The 13,102-nt window shown below is 44.7% G+C and overlaps 1 long non-coding RNA gene across 1 annotated transcript in view; it reads right to left on the bottom strand.

Moving 5' to 3' along the window:
• Positions 1-13,102, bottom strand: part of LOC307221807 — a 232,419-nt gene that overhangs the window by 26,149 nt on the left and 193,168 nt on the right. The window lies entirely within an intron of this gene.

Consider the following 13,102-nt stretch of genomic DNA (forward strand, 5'->3'; position numbering starts at 1 on the left):
TATCTGCCCACCCACAATATGATTGGGCATTTGTGAACACACCCACCCATCGCTAGAACCACTTCGATCTGTTTTCAAATAGATGCACCGTGGGGTAATGCAGAATCCATCTACAATGAGCTTTTATTTTCAGAACGAAACCGGTTTTTCAAGAAGCACTTTTCAGAGGTAAAAAAAATTATGCAACAAATTCAGCTTGTGTAGAAACAAAATAAAAAAAATCCTTCCAGTAGCACCTTAGAGACCAACTAAGTTTGTTATTGGTATGAGCTTTCGTGTGCATGCACACTTCTTCAGATACACTGAAACAGAAGTCACCAGACCCTTATATATAGTGAGAGGGTGGGGAGGGGTATTACTTGTGTAGAGATTTTGTAAAAAACAACACCCACAAGTAGTCAGTGAGTCTAGAACACAATAATTCTAGAATAAAATGCTGTGTGTCTATTCAGCTACATAACTCTAGTATAGGATTGCACTGTTAAATAATAATCATTAGACCATCCTATTTTGTTCAGTTTTCTGAGACGCCCCTGATTTGATGATCAGCTGTTCAGAAGTCCCACTGTGTTCTGCCCCCTTCCACTATCTGTTGTATGTTTTCCCCATTCTCCACCAGTGATTATTCAGCTTTGCGGCTGGCGAAGGAATGTCCTCAGAACAAATTCCTGTAGACAGTTTTGTGCAGCAATTAGCATACTGACAGGGTTGGAGCATGCAGGAAAAAGCAACCCGAAGGGAAGCTAATGAAGTCAGAAGACCGCATGTTGCCACCCCATGAACTGGAGAGGAGAGGAAGGAGAGAGCCACCTGCATTGAACATGTCCCGGGGGCCACTGCATCAAATGCAGAGAGAGCAAATTTGTTTAAGAAGCCAGAGACTCCAGATATTTTGCCCTATTTGTTGTCAGAGAGGCTAATTAGGTCAATGTAGGCCTCGTCAAATGGGGATGGTGCTTGCCTTTGTTCTGTTTACCGTACTATAGATATCCTGCCAGACTGCAAAAGATGGAGCTCAGCATAACCACAGACTGTGTTCATTGTACCTGGCTCTTCCCTCCCTCCGACATTTCCCTGATTAAATGGCTTCTATCTTAAGTTATAAAAAGGGACACAGGTGGCGCTGTGGGTTAAACCACAGAGCCTAGGACTTGCTGATCAGAAGGTCGGCAGTTCGAATCCCTGCGACGGGGTGAGCTCCCATTGCTCGGTCCCTGCTCCTGCCAACCTAGCAGTTTGAAAGTACGTCAAAGTGCAAGTAGATAAATAGGTACCGCTCTGGCGGGAAGGTAAACGGCCAATAAAGCGAGATGAGCGCCGCAACCCCAGAGTCGGCCACAACTTGACCTAATGGTCAGGGGTCCCTTTACCTATCTTAAGTTATAAGAATGTAAGAAGAGCCCTACTTCCTGTTTAGTCCAGCACCCGGTTCTCACTGTTGCCAAACAGATGCCTATGGAAAGCTCAACAGCAGGACCTGAGTGGAAGACCAACTCTTCACACTTTCTCCACAACATGTATATTTTTATTCCTTTCTATCATGTGCTTGCAGGGATTCCCAAACGTAGGTCTCCAGCTGTTTTCAGACTACAGTTCCCATAATCCCTGACCACTGTCTTGCTAGCTAGGGATGATGGGAGTTGTAGTCTAAAAACAGCTGAAGACCCAAGTTTGGGAAACACTGCTTTTACAGGCTGAGAGTCAGTGCCGTGTCATCCTATGAAGGCAACATCAAAAGTCACACACCTTATGGGAGATTCCCATACTGTAGCTGCTCGCCACGTCACCATTTCCCCTCCTTAAAGCTAAGCTCCTCCCAGATGGCCTGAGGCTTTTGATATTTACATCTGGAAGATGAGTTGGAGCCATTCAGCAGCTCCCACCATCAAGATACCACTAGTGGAAGGTCCTTTGTTGTTGTTTAGTCGTGTCCGACTCTTCGTGACCCCATGGACCAGAGCACTCCAGGCACTCCTGTCTTCCACTGCCTCCTGCAGTTTGGTCAAACTCATGTTGGTAGCTTCGAGAACACAGTCCAACCATCGCGTCCTCTGTCCCCCCCTTCTCCTGTCCCCTCAATCTTTCCCAACACCACGGTCTTTTCCAGGGAGTCTTTTCTTCTCCTGAGGTGGCCAAAGTATTGGAGCCTCAGCTTCAGGATCTGTCCTTCCAGTGAGCACTCAGGACTGATTTCCTTAAGAATGGATAGGTTTGATCTTCTTGCAGTCCATGGGACTCTCAAGAGTCTCCTCCAACACCATAATTCAAAAACATCAATTCTTCGGCGATCAGCCTTCTTTATGGTCCAGCTCTCACTTCCATACATCACGACTGGGAAAACCATAGCTTTAACTATACGGGCCTTTGTTAGCAAGGTGATGTCTCTGCTTTTTAAGATACTGTCTAGGTTTGTCATCACTTTTCTCCCAAGAAGCAGGCGTCTTTTAATTTCGTGACTGCTGTCACCATCTGCAGTGATCATGGAGCCCAAGAAAGTAAAATCTCTCCCTGCCTCCATTTCTTCCCCTTCTATTTGCCAGGAGGTGATGGGACCAGTGACGGGAGGTGAAGGTCCTAATGATGCACAAAGCGTCATTGTTTACAGAAGACTTTGTTAGCAAAGTCACTAAAAACATAGATGGAGTCCAGAGAGAAAAGTCACAATAGCTGTTTACTGAGCAAACTGAATGAAAACAGTGTATAATTTGAGGATAAAGGAACAGAGAGCTTTCGACTGTCAGTACAGGCCTTGTATATGGCAGGGAAACATACAATCAAACACATCAAGGAAAAACCTCCTCTATCCCTTATTGACTAGTTGACTTTAACATTAACAGAATTAACTCTTAAGTTACAAAATGAAGGATCCCTGCTGTTGCCTTTGTAACAGACTTAGCATTCTTCATTTCTCCTCTATTTTCAGAAGCAGAAATCAGGTGTTTTCTGCCTGTTTCTGATTCCCCCTTGTTTTGGAGACCGAGGGCTGAGCAATGTGCTAGCAAAAGCCATTCCAGCAAGGGATTTATCTCCCTCTTAAGAATGAGGCATCGTGCCACTCCACATTTTCAGTTCAGCATGGACAGAATTGTTCCAGGACAAATTATGGATGGCAGCCCGGCGCCTGCTCACGCTTTTCTTCTTATGCAGGGGGACGCACAGCCTCAATCCCATATTATAGCTCGATAATGAGCATGATTTTATTTCCATTTCATTTTCTTCCCCATCACCAGATTTGCCTTTGTCTTCCGTCCTCTTTACAAATGTTAATTCTAGCTAATATCTCAACTGTAGTCATTTCCCTGCATTGTCATTTGCAAGAGAACCGCTCTGTTATTTTTTGCAAAAGAAAGAAGAAGTAGGAATTAACAATGTGCTGAAGCAGCTGCAATGTGCCGAGAAAGCTACAAATAAATGACTGATGAAGGCGACCAGGATAATAATCATCTATTCTGCAAAAAAGAAAAAAGAAAAAAAGTTGCCTGAACTAGTTGCCAGCTAAGTCTTGACTTGATATGTTCCCCAAGTAAACTTATTTGAGGGCTTCTGGAAATTTCAAGTTAAAAATAATATGACAAGTGCTGTCATATTAACCCTCAGGGTGATTTCACACTAGGCATTTTGTGGGGAGCTGCCATGCTTAATTCACTCCCATTTTATGGGGCAGCTACATGACACTGGGTGCCACACAACTGTCAGTATTTTGCAGAGTGGGGTTTCAATGGCATATTATGGGTTTGCGCACTTAAATTGGACTCCTCCAGAGGTTCTTTTTATTGTGCATTCATGATGATTTGTACTCATGATAGTATCTGGGGTGGTTATAGGTGACCCCCAACTTTCAATACTATTTGTGCCCGTAAATGTTTTGGGGCAGACGTACTGCTTGGTTTCCAGTCGACGAGTGTCCCATAGCTTCCTGCTGAAATCTCGTCACTTTTCATTCCACAAATGTTCCGACTTCTTCTGTCCTGCTTTGTTGCTGTGTAGCACAAGTGTGCCCCTGCTCCTGCCAAGGCAATAATGCAGTAACACTGGGGTAGCATCGCAGAACAACTAATCAAATTGAATGATGTGAGGAAGGTGTACTAAAAATTGGTGGGGGAAATCTGCAGCTCTGATGACAATTTATGTTCACTGTACAAGTATGTCAAGGGGTTAAGACTCACAGAGAGCTGAATTCCTAGAGAGAACACCTCTTTGATGTCATTTCCCTTGAATCCTGTGGCGGGAAGCTTAAACAAAGGATTTTAATCCTTCGTATTTCCTCGTCTCAGATCGTCCTTTTTCATTTGTCTGCTGATGGAGATGGATGTGTAGTTGGATGTGTAGAGCAAACACCAACTCCGCACATTTTAGAATGTAGAAAGTAACTTTTAAAAAATTGCTGCTTGCCTCCTATTCTTCCATGTGCTTTGCTGAATCCAGGCAAGACTTAAATGTGAGGAAATGTTGTATTCTCTTATTACAGAGTCTGTTGCTTGAATGCTTTTGTAGGAGGGAAAGAATGGGAGGGAAATCCAATCTTTATTTAAAGGCATACCTATCTAATTATTAGTTTCAGAAATACTATGCAAACCAAACACATCTAGCCTTTGAAATCTGAATTTTGCAATGCACTTCTTCAGTCAATGAATGTACACGAAAAGGCATATACTGGAGTCAAATGTGCATCAAAATGCATCTACCAGAGCACGATTTATTTTTCTCATCCTGAAGCAAAGTTCTTACCCAAGGTACTATTTCTGGGTTAGCGGAGTCTGTAACCTGAAGCGTATGTAACCTGAAGCGTATGTAACCCAAGGTTCCACTGTATATTGGTAGTACTTTTTTTTCTGAGGCTACTCAATGGTACAGTGTAAAGGTAAAGGTAAAGGTAAAGGGACCCCTGACCGTTAGGTCCAGTCGTGACCAACTCTGGGGTTGCGGCACCCATCTCACTTTATTGGCCGAGGAAGCCGGCGTACAGCTTCCGGGTCATGTAGCCAGGATGACTAAGCCGCTTCTGGCGAACCAGAGCAGTGCACAGAAACGCCGTTTACCTTCCCGCCAGAGCGGTACCTATTTATCTACTTGCACTTTGACGTGCTTTTGAACTGCTAGGTTGGCAGGAGCAGGGACCGAGCAACGGGAGCTCACCCTGTCGCAGGGATTTGAACCGCCGACCTTTTGATCGGCAAGTCCTAGGCTCTGTGGTTTAACCCACAGCACCACCTGCGTCCCTATGGTACAGTGTACCAGAACCTTAAAAATATTAAAAATGTGGCACTTACTGTGACAACTTCATGTTATATAAATATTAGGGAACTCGTGCTTCATAAAATATGTATATAAGGCAAAACTGCATGCAAAAAAACCCCTGCATGCAAAGGGGAAAATTGCACTAAAATGCTGATGAATTTTCGTAAGTTTTTTTTTTTTTAATTGCAAGCTGATTTGGAAATATGGAGAACAAAGCCTAAGATTGGCAAGGTGAAGAAATGTAATCGACAGGTTTGCCCACCCTTGGTTGCCTGGAGAGCGGCTCTTGACCCCCCCCCTTGGGTCACTTATACCTGTATCTCAGCTGCCAGCCTCTTTGTTTTAGGGTGCCTCAGGCTTCCTCCTAACTATGTTGTGCACAGGTAAACTTGGATAAAGCAGTCATATGAATTGCTTGTCACCGAAAGTAAGTAACAGGGGACGCTCCAACTTGCAGCCAATGAGCTTTGTGGTTTTGTCAGATGCTACCCTCCCCAAATGCTGGAGGAGACTCTTGAGAGTCCCATAGACTGCAAGAAGATCAAACCTATCCATTCTGAAGGAAATCAGCCCAGAGTGCTCACTGGAAGGACAGACCCTGAAGCTGAGGCTCCAATACTTTGGCCACCTCATGACAAGAGAAGACTCCCTGGAAAAGACCCTGATGTTGGGAAAGATGGAGGGCACAAGAAGAAGGGGATGACAGAGGATGAGATGGTTGGACAGTGTTCTCGAAGCTACCAGCATGAGTTTGACCAAACTGAGGGAGGCAGTGGAAGACAGGAGGGCCTGGCGTGCTCTGGTCCATGGGGTCACGAAGAGTCGGACACGACTAAACGACTAAACAACAACAACAACACCCTCCCCAAATGCCCCAACCATGTCTAGGTGTGTGCAAAATAGAAATGACAGAGAGCTGGTCTTCCTGCTGCTCTCTGGGTTTGCAAAGAAGGAAGTGTACAGGGAGAAACATTTCAAAGAAAGAAAGACGTGGCCTTTTAGAATATGCACATTCTTCCTAGAAGCACAAATGCATCTCAGGGGGACATTTGGCGATCTTTACTAAGCTATTGGATTAGCCACCACTGTGACACGCAGAAGGGACGCATTGCCTTCCAGCTAATTCAATCATGGGCTCATTTGGCTTGCTAGTTAATTTGATCAAGACCCCCCTGGAAGTAGCCATTTGCATTTGGGGTATCGAATGGCTTCACTCCCATCTTGTGATCCATTCGGACATAATTCACTTTTCGATAACATCTCGGGCAAAAAAGCAGGCATTAGATTTAGAGCACTTTTTTTTTACCAGTGGAGTCTGATCAATTACTGTGCCACCAACCTCAGAGGCTGATCAATTAAAGCAAATGGGGTACTGCACCGCCAACCTCGGTCTCCCTCAGCCAACTCCCACCTGCCTGTTTTCTTACTTACAACCAATCCAGGTGGTGGCACTGCCTTTCAGCTTCCTCCTCCTCCTCTGTCCCTTGTAGATCTCAGCAGGGAGAAGGAAGGGGGGAACTAGAATTAGTTGGCTCTGGCGCCCCCTACTGTTGGACCGCCTGCATTCTGCCCTATCAGTCCCAGTGGGCCCCAGCCACCATTGGGGAAGAAATATGAGCGCCCCACAAGCAAATCAGGACGAATGCTCAATAAAGATAGGATCTCGTCTAACGTCTGCGTAAGCTTTGTGCAAGCACTTGAGGCTGGGTGCTGAATAAATAGGTCATTTGGAGGCAACCAACAACAGCAAACAACTGCAGCTGGAAACTCACCATTCAGCACCAGCTTTCTTTGGCGAAGTGTGAATGATAATCACAGTCAATAAGGCATCTCCATTTTCTTAGTGCAAAAAAAAAAAAAAAGCCTCGGTGTGAATGTACTCTTTGTCCTCTAAGTCATGCCAGATCTGGGCTACTTTCTGACTGGTTTCTAGAACAATTGGAGGGGCCTGAATCTCTCTACAGTCCTTCTGGAACAGCAAAAGATGCTGCTGAGGCATCATTGCCTCCGGCTGGCTGGGATTGTTCTGCAGTGGAAGATGGTAAGCAGGATAAATAGTAGGTCAGCTCAAGTTAAAGCACAATGCTGGCTTGGTTTGCTGTAATGTCATCATTCAGCCGCCGGGACTGAGAGCCGTCTCTCCCGCTCACCCCTCCCACCCAGCCAATGAATGGCATCGGATCTCACTAGTATTACTTCAGTTCCAGTGAGTCAATATTCTCTTCGTTGATAGCTCTCTGCACTCGTTTCTTATGGAGCTGTCACGTTGTGCTGCATCTGTTATGCTGGAGAAAGTTCACTTCCAAAGTGGAACTGCTATAGCAGCCGCAACCAGATTGACTTAGAATAAGCTCTGGGGTTTCTTTTCTTTTCTTTTACTTTTGTGCAGAATCAAGATGTTTATCTGTTGTTTCCTGGATGCATTGCAAGCGCCACTGCGTTTTTAGAACAAATATCTGTATTGTGTTTTTAAAAAGAGAGAGGAAAAGGAAAATAAATGGCATTTGGTATAGATGGCATTTGGGCAGCCTCCCACCTAGCTGACTTGAGTCATCATCACCATCATCATCATCATTTATTAAATTTCAATACCACCCTTCACCTTAGTCAGGCATAGGCAAACTCGGCCCTCCAGATGTTTTGGGACTACAGTTCCCATCATCCCTGACCACTGGTCCTGTTAGCTAGGGATCATGGGAGTTGTAGTCCCAAAATGTCTGGAGGGCCGAGTTTGCCTATGCATACCAAAGTAACAAATAATAACCAGGCAGATCAATGGAAAGCTTAACTTTGACTTCAGCAGGGTCACCACAAGGATCAATGAGAGACAAGAAGGCTGCAGCCCTGTTCAAGCAACATGACGTGTACATGAGGGAGGAGAAGAAACGGAGGGGAGAGATGTGAGCACACCTTCTGGGGTCACCCCTTATCTTTGCATAATTCAATGGTCCATGTGAACAGCCCCCTATTGTATATAGGTAATCAGGGATCCTGTTTTTTTGTTGGTCACATACTGTAGTCTATATGGCTACAATTTTGTACATGGCTAGGATCTGTTCACACAGCCTAGTGAATCTGCACAGGTCTGGGGCAGGGCCAGCTGACCCTATTGTAACCATGCATGTATTATCCTATCCAGTTTTTATTTTTAATTAGTTAATTTCCCATTACCTCACCTTTTAGGTGGTTTACAATGTTAACTGTATTAACAGCAACAGTGAACTAAAATTCCACATTATTAAAACAACAGTCAAATTGCACTATTGTCATGCCATGTGAAACAGGGCTAGTTATTATTTTATTTTCATTATTCAATTTGCATATATCACCCTTCACCCGAAGATCACAAGGAGGTTCACAACAGAAAAATACAAAACAGATACAAAATAACACAAATACAAAAAGAAAACTAATAAATCCCTCCTCTCCCACAAACACATGTAACAGGCTATAGAATGTTTATCAGCCAAAGGTCTGGTTATAGAGAAACATTTCTGCTTGGGTCCTAAAGACATGTAATGAAGGTACCAGGCAAGTCTCCCTGGGGAGAGCATTCCACAAATGGGGAGCCACCGCAGAAAAGGCCCATTCTTGTGTCGCCACCCTTCAGACCTCTATGGAAGAGGAACACAAAGAAGGACCTCAGATCATGATAGCAGGGTCCGCGTTGTTTCAGTCTGCGTTGTTTCAGTCTTTGAGGCAGTCTTTGCCCTGCTTTACAGTATTGTAAAACCATGGCCTTAGGTGATTTCCTTCTACTTTTACAGCTCTATAGCCATGCCGGTGTCATCATTACAGTTTGATAAGCTCCTGCTACGAGTTTCCAGTCCATAATCTCTAAATATCGCAGGGGGGGCTTGAGCATTTGCAGACAAATGTTTTTTTAAACCTGCTAATAATCCTCCTAGCTGCAGAATGTGCATCTGCACCACTGTTGCCTAATGTTATTAGGCGTTATTGTTGGACAACTTCTTTGTTCGGTTGTTTCCCTTGTGATGTTGTATGGTCTAATTCCGCCATCTAGTGAGCAGAGCCCCTAATGCACACTAGTGCCTTTTATATACAAGACAAAGAGGCCTTGTGTTACTTGAATAATGGATACCTCCTAGACAAGTGTTCCTCTTTGGTTTGCACCTCTGTGTAACAGGGCTGGCCTTTCTATGTTTCTGTACGTGCACCATTCTGATTCCTTCTGTTATGACACTTGCACTTTCTGTATGTAAACCAGCCTTCCTATTACGATAAAAGGAGCTCTGTTCTCTGGGTCAATCTGAAGGTTTTCACTTTTAAGCCCTACTAAATGTTAATTCAAACACAGTGGTGTGACCTTGTAGCTATCACTTCCCCTATCCATAATACCTCCATCTGATTTGCATCTGTTATGGACCTATTTGCCCTCATCCACCCTAAAGCCACCATCCAACACTAGGGGTTGTGTGTGTGTTGTTGTTGTGGAGTTTTTATGTTTATCTGCTAGGAAGTAGATGGGGCCATTGCTTTGTTTATTCTCTGCATATTGCTGATGTTTTTCTTACTGTTATGTGAGGATGGGCTGGTGTATTGATTTTTTGTTCCCAATACGTTGTATGGAATATTAATGTATTGTACAATTCCCCCCTATTCTATGGTATATTTATGCATGTATATACATATATAAGGCAGAAGGGGCTTGTCAACCTGGGAAGGTAGCCCATCTGGGAGAAGGGAAACTCTGATCCTAAACCTCTGCTGCCTTGTGGCCATACTCATTTGTGAGAAAGGCTTCAGGAGCAAACCCTGAGGAATAATCGGTACTCACTGCCTTGTGGGACATCTTCGGGAAAAGAAAAGCCTCAGTTGGATGGCAGGTCCTCCAAGGGTCTCTATTTTCCAGGAACGTTCCTGATTTAGAGAAGCCGTCCCAGTTTCTGATTTGGTCCCAGAATGTCCCACTTTTCCTTAGGATGTCTCTATTTTCATTGGAGAAATGTTCAGGGTATGGAGTTATTTGACCCCAGAGGTGCCTGAAGGCAATCCTGTATTGGCAAGTTTTTTAGAAATGTTTTATTATGTCTTTATATATGTTGGAAGCTGCCCAGGGTGGTTGGGGCAACCCAGTAAGATGTGTGGGCTATAAATAGTAAAATTATCATCATGGAATAGGATGTCCTATTTTCATTGGAGAAATGTTGGAGGGCATAGGATGGCGCCTTGTACGCCTCCTTCCACCAACTCCTGCTGTCAAACTGGTGCCAAATGCATTGCTCTGCTTTCCTTTGGACATCAGTGAGGCCAAGTGGGGGGTCTTGTTGTCTGGGCAGCCCAGGATCTCCATACACACTGCCTGTGCCCTGGAGAGGTCACTTTGGTGCTGCTAACACAGCAGCAGCTACAAGTTACTGATCTCTACAGCCACAGCAGGTGCTGTGATTCTCCAGGAGTTGGACTGCACCCCAGGAGGCGCACTCCATTGTCTCTTCAGACAGATGGATTCCAACAATAGCACCACAACCAGAAACAAGGAGTGGGTAACCATTGCAATCTTCTTCAATGGGGTTGTTCCAGGACAGATCACCACACCTTTATAACATCTGTGCTGCTGCTAAACTTTGAGATGGTTGAAACATCTACAACAACACAATAATCAAATGGAGTTGTGTGACCCAAATTCGGTGTACTAGACCTAATTTATTTTAAGCAATGTTGGCTAAATTTGCTTCTGGGGCCCCTGTGGGATTAGGGGCCCCAAAGCTTAAGCTTCATTTCTTTCATAGTAATTTCATAGCGCCATTAGTTTCATAGCCCCCAGGTGGAGGGAGATAAAGATCTGTCTTGCTGGCCCAAAAGGATTCTCCACCTCTGCTTGAGGACAGTATCAGGAGTCTGGTGTCAGCATCTAGCACCTTCAGGCAGTTGCCAGGGCCCCAGTGCTTCTTTCCATCATTTTGGAATTATGCTTTTTTAAAAAACAACAACACATGAATGCACCAATACATCTTGATATTCTCCTCTGAAATTGATAATTAAGCAATTTCAAGCTGTATGTCAAATGTTCGTACTGGTCTTGAGTGTCTCCAGGCACACATCAGTTTAATGGGGTTGTGTGTGTGTCAATTATTCTCTTGTTATATTGGGAAATGAAATGAAATATATTTTAAGAGACCCCACAGTCCTCCCTCCCATATGCACACATAGTTATTATTTATTCGTTTATTGATACTCTTTCTTATGTGCATTGTGTTTTTACCAAGAACGAGAGGGCAGGTCCCTGCAGCAAAAGACTTCACAGTCTGAAAATAGACACTAGGCAGACAACGGAGGGAGGGAAGGAAATGATGGCAGTGGTAAAACAATGAAAGAAATACGTTATTATTTCTGTCAACAAGGCTGCAGTGCTAAGCACCATCGGATACAGTGAAACTGATTTCTGAGTAAATATGCACGGGATTACACTGGTTATAGGAAACGTGGCTGGACTACAACTCCCATCACCCAGTGGCGAAGCTTCAAGCTCTGGTGGGGGGGGCGTGGAGAGCTGGCAGGGGCATGGCACGCGTCCTGGGGCCGTGGCACCTAGCGTGGGGGGTGCAGCCACGATGGCATCCCTTACCATTGGCTATGCTGGCTGGGACTTATGGGGGTTGGAGTCTGGCAAATTTCTAGAGGACCATAGGTCCCCCACCACAGCAGTACAGTATTGAGACTGCAGGGTTTGTGTATTTAGATATACACAGTGCTGACAATATCAGCAGCAAAGTAGGAGCAATAGCGATAGAGACATGTTCTTCTACATGAAGGTCCCAGGCTCAAACCATTATTTTTTCAGCTAAAAGCAACTGATGAGTAACATGCTTCTCTGCCTGAGACCCTGCAGAGCTGCTGCCAGTCAGAGTTGACAATACTGGGTTAGAGGGACCAATGGTTTTACTAGATATAAGGCAACTTCCTATGTTCTTAATAATCTAGCTTATGAAAGTCAGCTGCTTCAACTGTCCGTGTTTTCTGTTATCTGTGCAATCTCCAGTTAAAGATTCGCCATGACTGGAAACAAACTGACAGCTGCACTTTTGCAGATCTGATATCAGGGTGGACAATACTGGGGTAGATTCCCCCCCTTTCCTATTTTGAACATGTTTTATATAGTTACTGTTTGTTATTTTGTTGTACACTGTTCTCAGGGGCTTTACTGATGGGCAGCATAGAAACTTAGCAAAACCAAATACTGTAAATCTGTTTGACTTAGGGCCAAGGCAATTTGTTTTATATGTAATGCATGTTTACTGCATGAGCTTAACGAGACAGCCCTCGTGTACAGGCTAACAATGGCAACAAAAAGCTACAACACAAAAGGAAAAGGGGAGGGAAGAGGAAAGCCTGCTGCAAAGGACCAGCATGAATGATCAGGAGCCCAATGAAGCTTGTCACTCAGCCACGTCAATGGAATGGGCCCTGTTTCCCATATCTCCCTCTGCTGTATGTACCCTCTCTGATGCCTGGCCACACCTGAAGGCTAGATGTGGCTGCGCTACAGTTGCATGACCAAATATGCAGCGAGCAAGGGTTGTTCAGGAGGATTTCAAGGAAGACAACCAAAGCAAAAGCAACCCTGTGCCAGCTTACTGGGAAGCAAGCCTTTGCGCAACGCAGCAGAACACATGTCTCCGTAGACAAGGGTGCCAACTTGAATAAAAAATTGGGGGGGGGGGAGCCCAGGTAAGCCTCACCCTGATCATAATACGTGGCACATGCACACCATTTGGGCAGCAATGCCCATCAACTTGGGGGGTGGGCCGCGGCCCCCTCAAATATTTTATTGTTGTTGTTGTTTAGTCGTTTAGTCATGCCCGACTCTTCATGACCCCATGGACCAGAGCACGCCAGGCAC

The sequence above is a fragment of the Podarcis cretensis genome, assembly GCF_951804945.1.
Source record: "Podarcis cretensis genome assembly, chromosome: 8".
NCBI classification, from domain to species: domain Eukaryota; kingdom Metazoa; phylum Chordata; class Lepidosauria; order Squamata; family Lacertidae; genus Podarcis; species Podarcis cretensis.